The sequence below is a fragment of the Corvus moneduloides genome, chromosome 19, assembly GCF_009650955.1.
Source record: "Corvus moneduloides isolate bCorMon1 chromosome 19, bCorMon1.pri, whole genome shotgun sequence".
NCBI lineage: Eukaryota > Metazoa > Chordata > Aves > Passeriformes > Corvidae > Corvus > Corvus moneduloides.
The window spans coordinates 9,702,409-9,714,704 of NC_045494.1; the positions used below are offsets into that span (position 1 = coordinate 9,702,409).

The 12,296-nt window shown below is 48.5% G+C and overlaps 1 long non-coding RNA gene across 10 annotated transcripts in view; it reads left to right on the forward strand.

Annotated features, from left to right (window-relative positions):
* LOC116453650 overlaps window positions 1-12,296 on the forward strand; it is a 61,595-nt gene that overhangs the window by 15,498 nt on the left and 33,801 nt on the right. The window contains exon 1 of one of the 10 annotated variants that reach the window (XR_004243876.1): window positions 3,868-4,091. The exons of 8 other annotated variants lie outside the window; for them this stretch is intronic. This is a non-coding gene — a long non-coding RNA (uncharacterized LOC116453650). Of the gene's footprint in view, window positions 1-3,867; window positions 4,092-12,296 lie in introns of those variants that run through there. One more of the 10 variants, XR_004243878.1, reaches the window with a different exon arrangement.

A 12,296-nucleotide genomic window follows, 5' to 3' on the forward strand; every position in this document is an offset into this window, starting at 1 on the left:
TTGCAGAGCTGATGTCCCTGGGTATTTATTTGCCTTGTGAGGGTCCAGCAGCCAGTGCAGCAGTTGCTGGGATAGAGGTGGTCTCTGCTGTCATCCTTGTTCTTGAGTTGCTTCCTCACTTGTTCTCATGTAGGGCATTCCAAGGAGAAATCCCTTCAGTGCTTAAGGGAAGCTTATGAAAAGGGGGAGAGAGACTTACTACATGGACAGATAGTGAAAGGACAAAGGGGAAACGGTCTTAATTGAGGAGAGATTTAGCTTAGGTGTTAGGAAGAAATCCTTCTGTGGGGGGGTGGTGATGCCCTGGTACAGGCAGCTGTGGCTTCCCCGTCCCTAGCAGTGTCCAAGGCCAGGTTGGATGGGGCTGGGAGCAATCTGGGCTAGTGGAAGGTGTCCCTGTCCATGGCAGGGGGTGGAACAGGTTTAAGGTCCCTTCCCACCCAAACCATTTCATGATTCTCTGAAGTCAGCAGAAAGAACCCCACATTTATGTGGGTCTGTGGTAGCATTTGTGCAGTGCTTCCTGGCAGCAAAGGCACAGGGATGGGGATGGAGAGAGGCTGAAGAAGGCTTTGCTGAAAGCTGTGAGCCACGATGCCATTGCCATACTTGGGTTCAAGTTTGAATTTCCTACAGATTCCCTGGCTGATGCCTCAAAGGCTGCAAGTCCTCGGAGCAAATCTGGAAGCAGTTTGGTGCAGGCCGTTTGGTTTTAAGTAGAAACCAGGCACAACTGTAAGCTGTTGACCAAACTTTTCTGGTTTTTGATCTCACCCAAACAAGCAGAAACTGAGAGAATGTCAATGTGAAACTGTGAGCCTAAACCTGAGCACAGCCTGTGTCTTCCTTGCTTATGTCTTCTGACAACAACGCTGGCATCCCTCCATGGTAAGTCGTGTGGTGTCTTCATGTTGTAACTGGGGATTCGGCTGGATCACCAAATTTTAGGTGGCGTTAAGTGGAGATTGGACTGGGGGCTTTGGAAAGGTGAAAGATTCTCTGTACCTGTATTGAGACCCTTAAAGTGTGGCTCCTCCTGCCAAAAAGAGAGTCTAATACATTATTTTATCAGGCTCTGCATTGGAAGAATGCTCTTGGCTATCCTTCCTTTGCTACCCCTTCAGATGGAACAGGTGATATTCTCCCCACTCATTACACATGAGAAATTCCTGCTGGCCTTTCTGCTTTCATTTGTCTGAAATATTCCAATTATATAACATCAGTGCCTTGGCAAAGCATGCCTTTTGGAAACTCTACTCCCTCTGCCTAGGCTCCTCTTTACAGTGTTTCCTAATAGGTGTGAAATCTCCCTCCTTGCCCTGCAGCCTGTGTCAAAGTTGCTTTTCTATAAATTGCTGTGCGTGTCCCTGGACCTTGTTAGGCCACAAAGGCTGGGCTGTGCTCAGCCCTTGGGAGCTCCCTTGGGCTTGCAAAGCATCTCCTGTTTCAGCATCTGCCCTTCCTGTAGGGGCTCGCGTGAGTGTTCTCCTCACTTGCTGCCTTGTTCAGCTGAGGATTCATTAGCCTGTAGTCCGTGGTTTTTGTGTCTGTTGCTACTTCTTGGTTCTGGTACCTGCTGAAGAAATGAAGTCTGCTCTATCTGTTAATCTATCCCATCCCTCCTGAGTGCAGCTAAGTTCAGTTACTGAAGGTAGTTCTGTCCTTTGCTGTGCAGATGTTCTTGAACTCTTTTCTCTTGCTGATCATAGAGATTCTTTTTGGGATTTTTTTGATTTCCTATTTACACTCTTTGCTAGACCTGTAGAGCAAAGGATTTACTCACAGTGAAACTGACTTTGTTTTCTATTTTTTTTTTAATGGATGTGAGCCAAGATCCCATGCATGGTTGAGCTGCCTAATTTCACTGATTTCACCCTGATGACATGGTCATTCATGCTTCTGCTACTGGAATCAGAAAGTGGGTGCTGGCAGGTCATCCCAGGACTGCCCTTGCAGAGGTGTGATGTCCCTGCTCTGCCACTGCCCAGCTGTGTGACCTTGGGCCAGGCCCAGGGCTGGATGGGGAATACTGGAAGTCATTTTTTTCCTCCAGAAAATTTTGCCCACAAAGTTTCAGACATCAAAGATGAGGCCTTGATGCATGACTGTAATCTCAGTAAATAAACAACCACAGGAATAATTTGGGTGTACTGTGCTGTTGCAGAGCAGTTGCAGTGTGTTTATGCTGTCAGTGAAGGCGAAAATAAATGAAAGTGGTTTTTTTTTTTTGTTGTTTTTTGCTTTCTGTTTTGTTCTTGTTTAAATGATTGGCTCCCCCAAGCCTCTGAGGAAGGCAGTGCACAGTCCCACAGCCATCCTGCTCCTACATCGACTGGCTAGGCATTGGTGAGGAAGAGGAAAGAAATCTCTTGTCAGCAAGTGAGGAGTAACCTATACTCAGGGGAAAGTTCTTCCTTAATCCCTAAAAGGATGGTTTATGGCTTGAAGGCTGCAGGCTTTGTAACCCTGACAGTCGTAAGCCTGCCTGGTGTAACATTAGGTGCTGTTGTCTTGACAATTAAAAAAATCCATCTTTGATTTCTGATAAGCAAAGGAACTTGAGCAAGCCGTGCGCCAGTGAGTAATCCAGACTGTCTGGTTGTTGTGCAAGGGCTGTGCAAGAAGATGCTGTGGCAGCAAGCAGGACTGTGTGATGCTGAGTGGTGCTCAGGACTTGTTTGCTGACAGAAGGGAAGATCTGATGAGATAGGCGGGTATTGCAACAGCGTGTGGCATAAGAGCTGCTGGTCCACACAAACAGCACTCCTACAATGGGTGTTTTGGAGAGATGTGGGGATTTTTAGAGCTGCTACAAGTATTTTCTGAAAATGGCTTTAGAGAAGCAGGGTCTTTTTCCTCCTGGGAGCTGAATGTGTTTGCAGAATATCCAGGCCAGGGCAGGCTGGGCTGGGGCTCAGGGCAAAAAAAGCAGGAATTTAGTCCTGACAGAGTTGGGGCAGAGGTTGGTGCTGCAAGGTAAGCATGATTCATCAGGCACAAAGTACACTGGAGATCAGAAAAACCTCACAAGATAGGTGCTCTGTAATTAATATTCCTCCAAGTCTCTCCTGTTTTCGAGCCTGATGGTGCCTTGGAAGTGCCTTTACCAGACTGCCACCTCAGGCAGGTGCTCTGCCATGTGCCACCTCTGATGATCATCCCTGGCATCTGATTCATGGGCAGCTTTGGGCCCTTGGTGCCTGGCATCTGCAGCTGACCTGCTGTTTGTGCAAAGAGAGGAGCAAGGGACAGCCACAGACTCCTCCCTTTGTACTGAAACGAGCCCAACACGCCTTTCTGCCACCACCTTCCAAGTGAGCTGCTGCCAGCCCTGTCTCACCAGCCTTCAGGGAACGTGGTCACAAAGGAGCTCCTTGCAGGAACAAGTGCAGTGCTGAGCAGGAGGTGTTTGCTTGACAGCACCCATAACATAAAACCCAGACATGAATTCTGCCCTTGTCTTCTGCTGTAGGGATTTATCAGCTGTCTTTTCAGAGTCAAATATTTAAGGGAGAATCCTTGCTGTTCTCCCCTGTTTTGGCCAAGACTGAACTCAATTGCAAGTAGAAAAAAACCCATTAAAAAAGAAAGACAATTTTGGGCTGAATCTGAAATTTGACATATATGCTTGACACATTTTATTTATAATGTGCATCCTTTGAGCAGCAGGAGAATTGGAGCTGAACAAGGTCACTGTAGGTATTAGGCTCTAGTGCAGAGGAAGGTGATAATTTTTTGGCTTGGAGGAGTTGGTTGCACGGCTGGTTTAACAGCCTTCTATAACCTGCAGAGCAAATGTATTTGCTTTGGCTCCTGAACAACCTAAACACTTGGAGAGCTTTGGCTGCGCTGTGCACAGTGGGTTCATCTGCATTTGTGTCAGAGCTGTGTCAGAGTCGCAGCCAGTGGCTCCTCCAGCATAATCTCATCCTCATCTGCTGGAACAGGCAGGCAAATCCACCTGGGTGCAGAGGGCCCAACGATGCTGCACATCCCTGCAGCTCAACAGCCATGATCCAGCCTGACTTACACACACCTCACCCACCCTCCCTGCTGTAATTGCTCTTGGATACACCTACAAAGGGATCGAGGTAGGACTGGGATGCTCTGGTCTGAAACTCCTAAAGCCCCTGGAGACACTGCTGCTGTGCTGGTACTTGATAGCCAGCTCTGGAGCCCCTCTGAAGCTGAGGTTTGGCAGCTCCTGCCCTGGACAGTGTTGAGCTGGGTTGGGAAACAGCTGCTTGGTAAATAAGGAGCTCCCATCCTGCCCTGAATGGGAGGCTGGGGCTGGCCAGTGGTCCCCTCCTGTGCCCATTGGGGACACCTCCAACCCATGGCATGCTAGTAAAGCTATAAGCATAGTCCTGTGGAGAGTGTTGTTTCTTTGCTTGTTCCTTTGCTCTTAAACAAATCCATGTGCTACCACTTCCTTTCCACTTTGCTTCTCTGAGCGTTCTGGAATATGGGTACCAAAGGCACGAGGCTTTGGGAGCAGCCATCAGCACACTGGGCTCCCTGCCTGCGGCCAGGGATGAAAGCAAAACGAGGAGTGGAGTGTGTTGAGTGATGCTTCAAGTTGTGTTTGTGTGCAGCTTTCCAAGACAAACACGAGCCTGCTTCCCTGCTAGCCCTTCTCCCTCCAGACTCCCAGAGCATGACTAGAGCAGGGGTAGCAGATACCAAAGGAAAGTGCCAAATTCATGATTTGACTTTGTCAGCTCGGTAAAACAGTCTGATGTTGGTAGGAGGTTATGTTTTCATAGAGAAAGCCTTGAAGAAAATAAAACAAACCCAACTCACCCTCCCATCCCGGGGCCTCCTGTCCCGGGTTTCAGGTCGGGGCCAAGGCTGCTGACTCATTGAATGTGCAGGTGCTGGAGCCTTCCCATGGGGAGCACCACCTCACCACCTGCCCTCTGGGACAGTTTTTAGGCTTTTCTTTAAGCTTCTGCCTTGATTTTCACAGCAGACCAGATCCTGGATCACCTTATTCTTCCGGGTGCAGGTCCACCAGTTTGCAGAGCATTGCTTTGCATCAGCGGCATGCGTCTGCTCCAGCACATAATTTGGCCCCGTGCCTCTCTCCTTTCCTTTTTCTGTACCACAGGAAGCAGCATTTATAAAATCCCTAATGATCCTGTCAGCTTTTATACATTTCCTGTCTTGCTTTTTAAACGAAAGGGGAAAACACAGCACTTTTGACCTGAATTACTTCGGATTGTGTCTGCTGGATGTGGTATCAGTCACTAGTCTGCTTTGCCTCCGTCATCCGTGATGCCAGGGTGGCTGTGTCTGCTTCCATGTCCTTAGCAAAATCCTGGCAACTTCAATGTTTCCATAACAGCCCTTCTTCCTCCTTCTGATTCAGGGGGAATCTGAGTGAGAAAACTGCTTTACCTGTTGGAGTCATAGAGAAAACCTGGAAAACGTGAATCTTTTTCACTCTATAGACTCAGTACCAGCAGGCAAACAAATAGAATTTATGTTCTGTTCCTAGAGATGAAAGACCCTTCATTTTTAAGCTAAGATAGATTGGGGTTTGTGTAAATGTCTTGTTTGAGACCACAGGGCTGACCTACCCAACGCACATTCTGAATTACATCTTTGCAGGAGACTGTCTGGTTTGACACATGCATTCTTGAGGCCATAAATGGATTTATTGGAGGATTCAAGAAGTCCTGAGAGCGCTAATTACATACCCGATGGTAGTTTTGAACCCTACGTTAGTGCTGTCTCTATTTTCTGTGGTGCAGCTAACAAAGAGCAACCCAACCTCTGTTTTCCTCTGCCAACAGCCAAGGATTTCAGGGGTTTTCACAGGCAGCCCTCATCCACAGGGTGAATGGAGCCATACATGTGCAAAACTCCTCAAAGCCAAGGGTTGTAGAGGTTTGCCATTCTTGATGGGTGCTGTTGTGTTCCAGCAATCCATGCTCATCCAAGGGACCATGTCCCATCAGTGCTCATGATGCCTCAGGAGGCTGATTCCTGTGGCACCTTGCAGGGCATGGGGCAGGACAGGGGTTTTCACCTGGAGCACTCTTTGGGGTGTATAAGAGCAGCAAATTTTGGACCTCTTCATGGCTAAGGATGGGGGAAGACTGGCTCTTGTATCCTCGTTACCTTGAACCTTCCCAAAGTTATTTCCTGAGCTGGTGGAAAACTTAAAAGCCCAGACTAGACATTAACTGCTGAACTGAAAGATATGTTATTCCATTCCCTCTCTTTGCTGCCTTGGTTTTTTCCTTCAGAAGGTCTCTTGGAATACCATTCCTACCCATAACTTTGTGAAACATGGGGGCCAAGTGCCTGGAAACTGTATCAGGCCAGCTTCTAAGCTGACTTGCAGGCAGCGTTGGAAATAAAAGTGATTCCTGTAGTCATTGGAGCTTAACCAGACTGAAAACTAGACTAAGTAAGCAGAAAAATCCTGTCCTGACTGCTATAAAGAGGCTTTATTCTATAGCAGCTATGAAATGGCAATGCTATAACCAGGTGTCTTGAGCAAGGAAAAAGTGGTTGAAGTGGTACATAAAAATTTTCAAGCTTGCTTTCTTCATCCAAAATAGGGAGCAAATGGCCAAGGATATTACCGGTTAAACAGGCTGTTAAATCAGCTTTGAGGGGAGCTGGATGCAGTTTTGGAAGGGGAAGAAATCAGGAGGACCAGCTGTGAGCTGGACAGTTCGCAGCTGAGATGAGGTAATATGGTCAAATATGTGCCTCTGCAAGTGAGGTTAGTTATTTATTCTCTTTAAAGACTTTCCTATGTCTACGCAGTCTGAAAATTATTTTTACAGTTAATACCAGCCTGGCCCAGGCTGGACTTGGTTGCTATTGGTACTGCTAAAGCAGCAGAGGAGCAGCCAGATCTGCAGCCCAGCTCGGGGATCCTTTGATCAGGGTCTGTAGGATCCCCAGTGACCCAGAGGAAGCCACGAGTGCAGATTATCCTTATCAGGCACTTGAACTGAGGTCACATGAAGTCACTCAGAAAGCAGCTGGGCTGCTCCTGCTGTGTTTGACTCTATCAGTGGCCAAGAATGGGAAGATTTGGGGAGCTGTGCTGAGGTTACCAGGGAAGGGAATCCCCAGTTTGCCTTGTGCTGGGTGGGGTATCCCCAGCTTGGTGCAGCCTCCCTGGGTATCACACCACGCATGCACAGTCTGCTCTTTCTATTGGTGTCCTAAGGTGCAGTTTTTTGTCTTCAGGACCAAGTGGAAGAACACCTTGATGCTTGTCCAGCCTGCTCAGCTCCACTGGCCTGGCTCTTGGGTGTCTGGAGCCCCCACGGTGCCCCAGCACAGGGAGCTGAGGAGCTCCAGGGGTTGCTGTGGTGTGAGCTGGAGCAGGGGATGGCCCAGTCCCAGACCACAGAGAGCAGTGGCACCCAACTTCTTTAAAACCAACACCAGTCTGTGGCACAGCACAGAGCCCTGAGACCCCAAACCTTGTTGTGCCGGTTGCCTTGTGCCTGTTGACCCCAACCCTTGCTGTGTGGCCCCCAGTGTTGGTGGGAGGCAGGCTGTGGGTGAGCTGAGGCCAGTTACCTGGTCTCTGCTGCCAACACAGGCTGTAGTGACCACTCCGGTGCACCAGGGATTAAATCACCTTAAATGCAGCCCAGAATGGGGTTTGACACCCACGAAGGGTGGGGAGAGCACCAGTGCTGTGTTTTTATGGTGGTTAACAGCTCTGGTGCCATGGTCTGTTCTGTTCCCCACGTCTCTTTAGAGGAGTTTCACCACTCTTGTTGGAGCTGGGCTCCTGCCACCCATCGTGTCTGCTCCAGAAATAAGGGTGTAAAAGTGCAGGAGCTGGGCCTGCCTCACCCCCAGTGAAGGGCTAGAGCAAAGACAATGTCCGTGGTCATCGTGCCCACCCTCTGCACCCAGTGGAGATCAGCTAATCCACGTCTAAGCTTGGGTTTTACACTGTGGAGAGTGAAAGATGGAAAAGATTGTTCTGTTGCTGCGTGTGCTCTCTGGTGTTGGGAAATGTGCTCAGTACCCTGTAAGGAGCCTTTCAGCAAATTTCAGACTTGGGTGAGATGAAAGGAGACTTCTGAGAAGCCTGGCCAAAAAGGGGAGGAAAAAAAAAAAAGCCAAAAAAGAAATATTTGCTTTGAGGTTCTGCTTTGAGAGACTTGGGGTTATCTGGGTTTGCAACATTTAAATTAAGGGAGGAGTCAAAGAAATAAAAGACATCACCAGGACATTTTGATGCAAGGCGATTTCTTAACACACACAGATCACTCCTGACATTGGGAGATTTACCCACACTGAGCTTAGAGGCTGGAATTGGAAACAAACATCGGGTTTCTTACCAGCGGGTTTGGTTTGCAGCTCCCAATCTTACACAACCCAGTCTCTCCAGTGCCTCTGCTGAGCTTTCCATCACATGCCCCCCTCCTCCTGCTGTGCCTGATGCTTGTGTTACTCAATTTTGAGACCTCAAGAACACAGGCATCTATAATTCAATCCCATTTCCAGTTCTTCCTGGGTTCTTCAGGACCCTTTCCTTCCAGGGCTCCTTGCATGGGAGTCTCAGACAGGTTGCTGCCTGTTTGTGGCACTGCTGGCTGCCGTGTCCCCTGCCAGCCCTGCCCCTTGTCACCAGCATGCTGGCATCAGTTTTGGGCTGCCTGGAACAGCACATCAATGCCCTGGAAAGCAGTGGGAAAACAGCAAAGAACATGTTGGAGCTTTATTTTTCTTTCTTGTTTTGACAACCTCTGGCAAGAATCTAGATGGAAACAGAGGGGCTGCAGGAGTGATTGAGGAGGGATTTTTCTGTGTGGTGTTTTTCTTTAAGATAGGATTTGCCCAGAAAGCCACCCACCTGTTCAGACAAGGCCTCAATTGTGGTAGATGGTGGTGAACAACTGAGTGCCTGTGTTCCCCTCCAAGAGCCACAATTCCTGGGTTATTTTTAGCAGATTTGCGCACCTCTGTTTATTTGCTTTCCCTGGTGCACATTCCTCAGTCCCTGTGACTTCCTCCATAATGTGGTCAAAGCTGGAGGCAGAGGAACTTTCTGTGAGCAAATACCATTCCAATGGGAAGGGATGGGTACACTGAGTTTTATCCCAGCACTCATTCAGTATAAATCACAGTTGTGGGCTTCACCTCTGGGCATCCCTGAGTCCTGTCCTGTCACTGTGCAAATGCCCTGCCACCTCTCCTGTGCCTCTCGGGATCTTTTTGGAGCTTATAGGAACTGTGTCTTCATCTGCTTTTCATTTCTTTGGATGCTGTTGGGCTGTCAGCTTGTTTTGTCCTTCATGGCAAGCTGCTGCTCCACAAAGTCTTTCAAGACAAGGGAGGTATTTAGTCTGCTGTGGGTTTTTTCTGTGCTCATCAAATAAGGGAGACAGTAACTGATGTCTTGGGGGTGGAGGGAAGGGATTTATCAGTGGAGAAAATCGGGCTGACCTGGAGGTATCTCATTAGATGTGGATGAGTCCTTAAGTGGTAAAAATAATTAGTCAGCTGCCTAAAACAAAATGCTCGTGGCCTTGGGTGATGCTGTCAGAGCAATCGGTGTGGTCTCCTCACCACAGTCCCCGAGAGCCTCGTTGATGCTGCTGTGCATCTTCTCAGTGTGCCAGTGAAACAGGAAAGGAATGTCTTATCCTTGTCATGGGATGGAGCTGAGCAGGGAGGGATTGCTCTCTGTCTGCCCTGTGGGACACATCAGGCTCCCAAGGCCACCCTGATCCAACAGTTTTGGCTTGGCCTCTGTGAGCTGCCCAAGGTCATGCAGGAAAGTCCATCTCAAAGTGCAGACTTTCAGTGCAGGAATACTAAATTCCTTCTGTTTCCTGCCCTTTACTGCTGTTGCTGTTGCCTTGCTCCTTGGTTGGGTTCCTACTCTTTTTCTTTGTGCTTGGGACATCGTTACTGATTTGCACAGGTAGGAAGGCTGTTGGACAATTCTGTTTCCTTTCATTCTGTATTTTCTCTCGGGGTTTGTGTTAACCCTTGATCTGGTACATTTTCAGTGTGAGCCTGAGCTCCTTACAGCAAGATCTTTGGCTGCAGCAGTGAGGCCACTTGGGAAGGTTTAGCAGTCTGAGGATCAGGTTTGAAGTATTCAGACTCATGAACGACAGTGGAAGTGGCTCAGCTCTTCCCTGTTTTACATCAGAGCCAGCTCCACTCGGTTACAGGGACACAGCACCTGGGCTGGGTCAGGTATGAGCAAATCCAGTGGGATTTTTCTTAGGAATTTCCTTGCTGGCCTTGGCAGACCTGTAACCATGCTGCTGTTATCACAGCCACTCCTCAGGAGATGTGTCCATTGGCCTCCCTGCAGCTGATGTTGGCTGATGCAAAGGAGGATCTTGGAAACCAGTGGTCTATGTGATATTCACCTCTGCCACCCTGCACACTTCTGCCTCGACACCCTGAGCTGAAATTTGCCATCTCATTTGCTGCTGTGCCCTCCAGCTGTCCCTGTGCCTGGCAGTTGGGTTAGAGCTGTGTGAAAAGGGAATTTTTTACACATTAATTTTTGTGGTGGACAAGCCCCAGAGTTCTGTGGGATGTAGTTAGGATGTAGACTGGCAGCCTAGGCCCAGCTTTGTTTGCAGGAAGGTTATAGGATCACAGGGATGTTTTTATTGGAAATGTAGTACAGTTGCGCTGTCTGTAACATACATCGTGTGTGAGGGAATACATGGGGAAGAGAGCCAGATCCTGGTAGAGCACCTCACTTGTTTCTTGTCCTCCTCTCAAGGCAAAAGCACCTTTTTCTGGGCTGGCTAAGTCCTCAGTGGACTTTGCATGTGGATGGGGACATCTGCTTTTGCTGCAGTTGGAGACTGTTTTCGTAAAGAAATGATGACCTCTCACATCTATCCCAACTGCTGGGTGGTGATTCCTTGGTGATCCAAGGCACAGGCTCAGTATCTAAACATGAAATGGTGTCAGGGATCCTGATGCTGCTGGGATAAGCCGTGTCTCTCCCCTCCTGCCACCTACCACTCCTTGCAGCAGCGGGGCTAGAAACAATGGGAGCAAATTCCCCATCCTGCTTTAATGTGGCTTGGCCTTGAAACTATGTACACTCTAACCAGTTTGCTGCACGTTAAACAAACAGGGAGACTCCTCATTGTAGTGAAGGCACAACCATTAATAACATTGTTTATAATGTGCTTATTTGCTGATTTGGAGGTCAAGCATGTTTGACATTCCCACTGCTGGAAGGGGGCTGGTCCTTAGCAAGGACCTCTGCTTTACATCGGACACTTCTCTGTTTTTGCAAACCACATCTACATGTTCCTGAGAAATGTTTATGGTTTGGAGGTCGCTGACATAGTTTTAAACATCTGCTCAGCTCAGAAAGGGAGAAATTGTAATTGTTTTTGCTATGGCCCTCCTAAGTGTCAGCTTCTTTCAGGCACAGTGATTCATGTGTCTCTCTCCTGCTTGCTGTGAACATGCAAACAGTGGGCACTCCAGAGCCAGCGAAGGCAAACAGCTCAGCACCTGCCACTTCCACACTGTCCTGAGGCCTCAAAGAAGGCTCTTGAAATTACATTTTCATGTGTGTGGGATGCCAGCCCTTGATGGTGAAGGGCAAGGGGGTTTTGCCTTCAGCCTCCAGTGCCAGTCAAACAAGGAAGATCTGGACACTCGTTGCTGAACTCCATACCTGTGGAAGGACCAGCTGGGAGGTCACCTGGCAGGCACTGTTTGTGCTGGCCATTGGTCCTGTGGAGGCCTTCCACTGCTTTAACAGTAACAGAGACACCTTTTGAGAGCTGAGTGTGGTTATGGGAAGAGCCCTGGTCTGTTCCTGTGGTTTGGCTGCTGATTCATTTCTGTGTGATGTCGTTGAGGGTCTCTGCACTGCTGTCCTGGCTCAGAAGGGCTGTGGGTCAATAGGAAGAGATGGTGGTTGCTCAAAGCTTCACTTTCTTATGTTGCTCCAGAAGCTGACAGCAGGAATATCTCCCGAAAACTGTGCCTGACCCAAACGTGTTGGAAAGACACTAATTTTTGTGTGCTGTGTCCTACGTCCTTCTCAGTCAGCTAAATGGGACTGTGTTATCACTCAAAGCCTGAAGTGGACGTGGAGTTTGATGTGATGATGCCTCTGGAAAATGGCTGATGACAATGACATGATGAGGGATTTACAGAGGTAGTTTCTATTTTTTGAGAACACTCTGTTTCTCTGCACACCATCACACAAACAAGGCAAGGGAAGCGGATGCATTATCAAACCTATGAAACAAACTGGGCTGCTTTACAAATGTGAAAAAGATACCCAAGGGCTGCCAAAATGC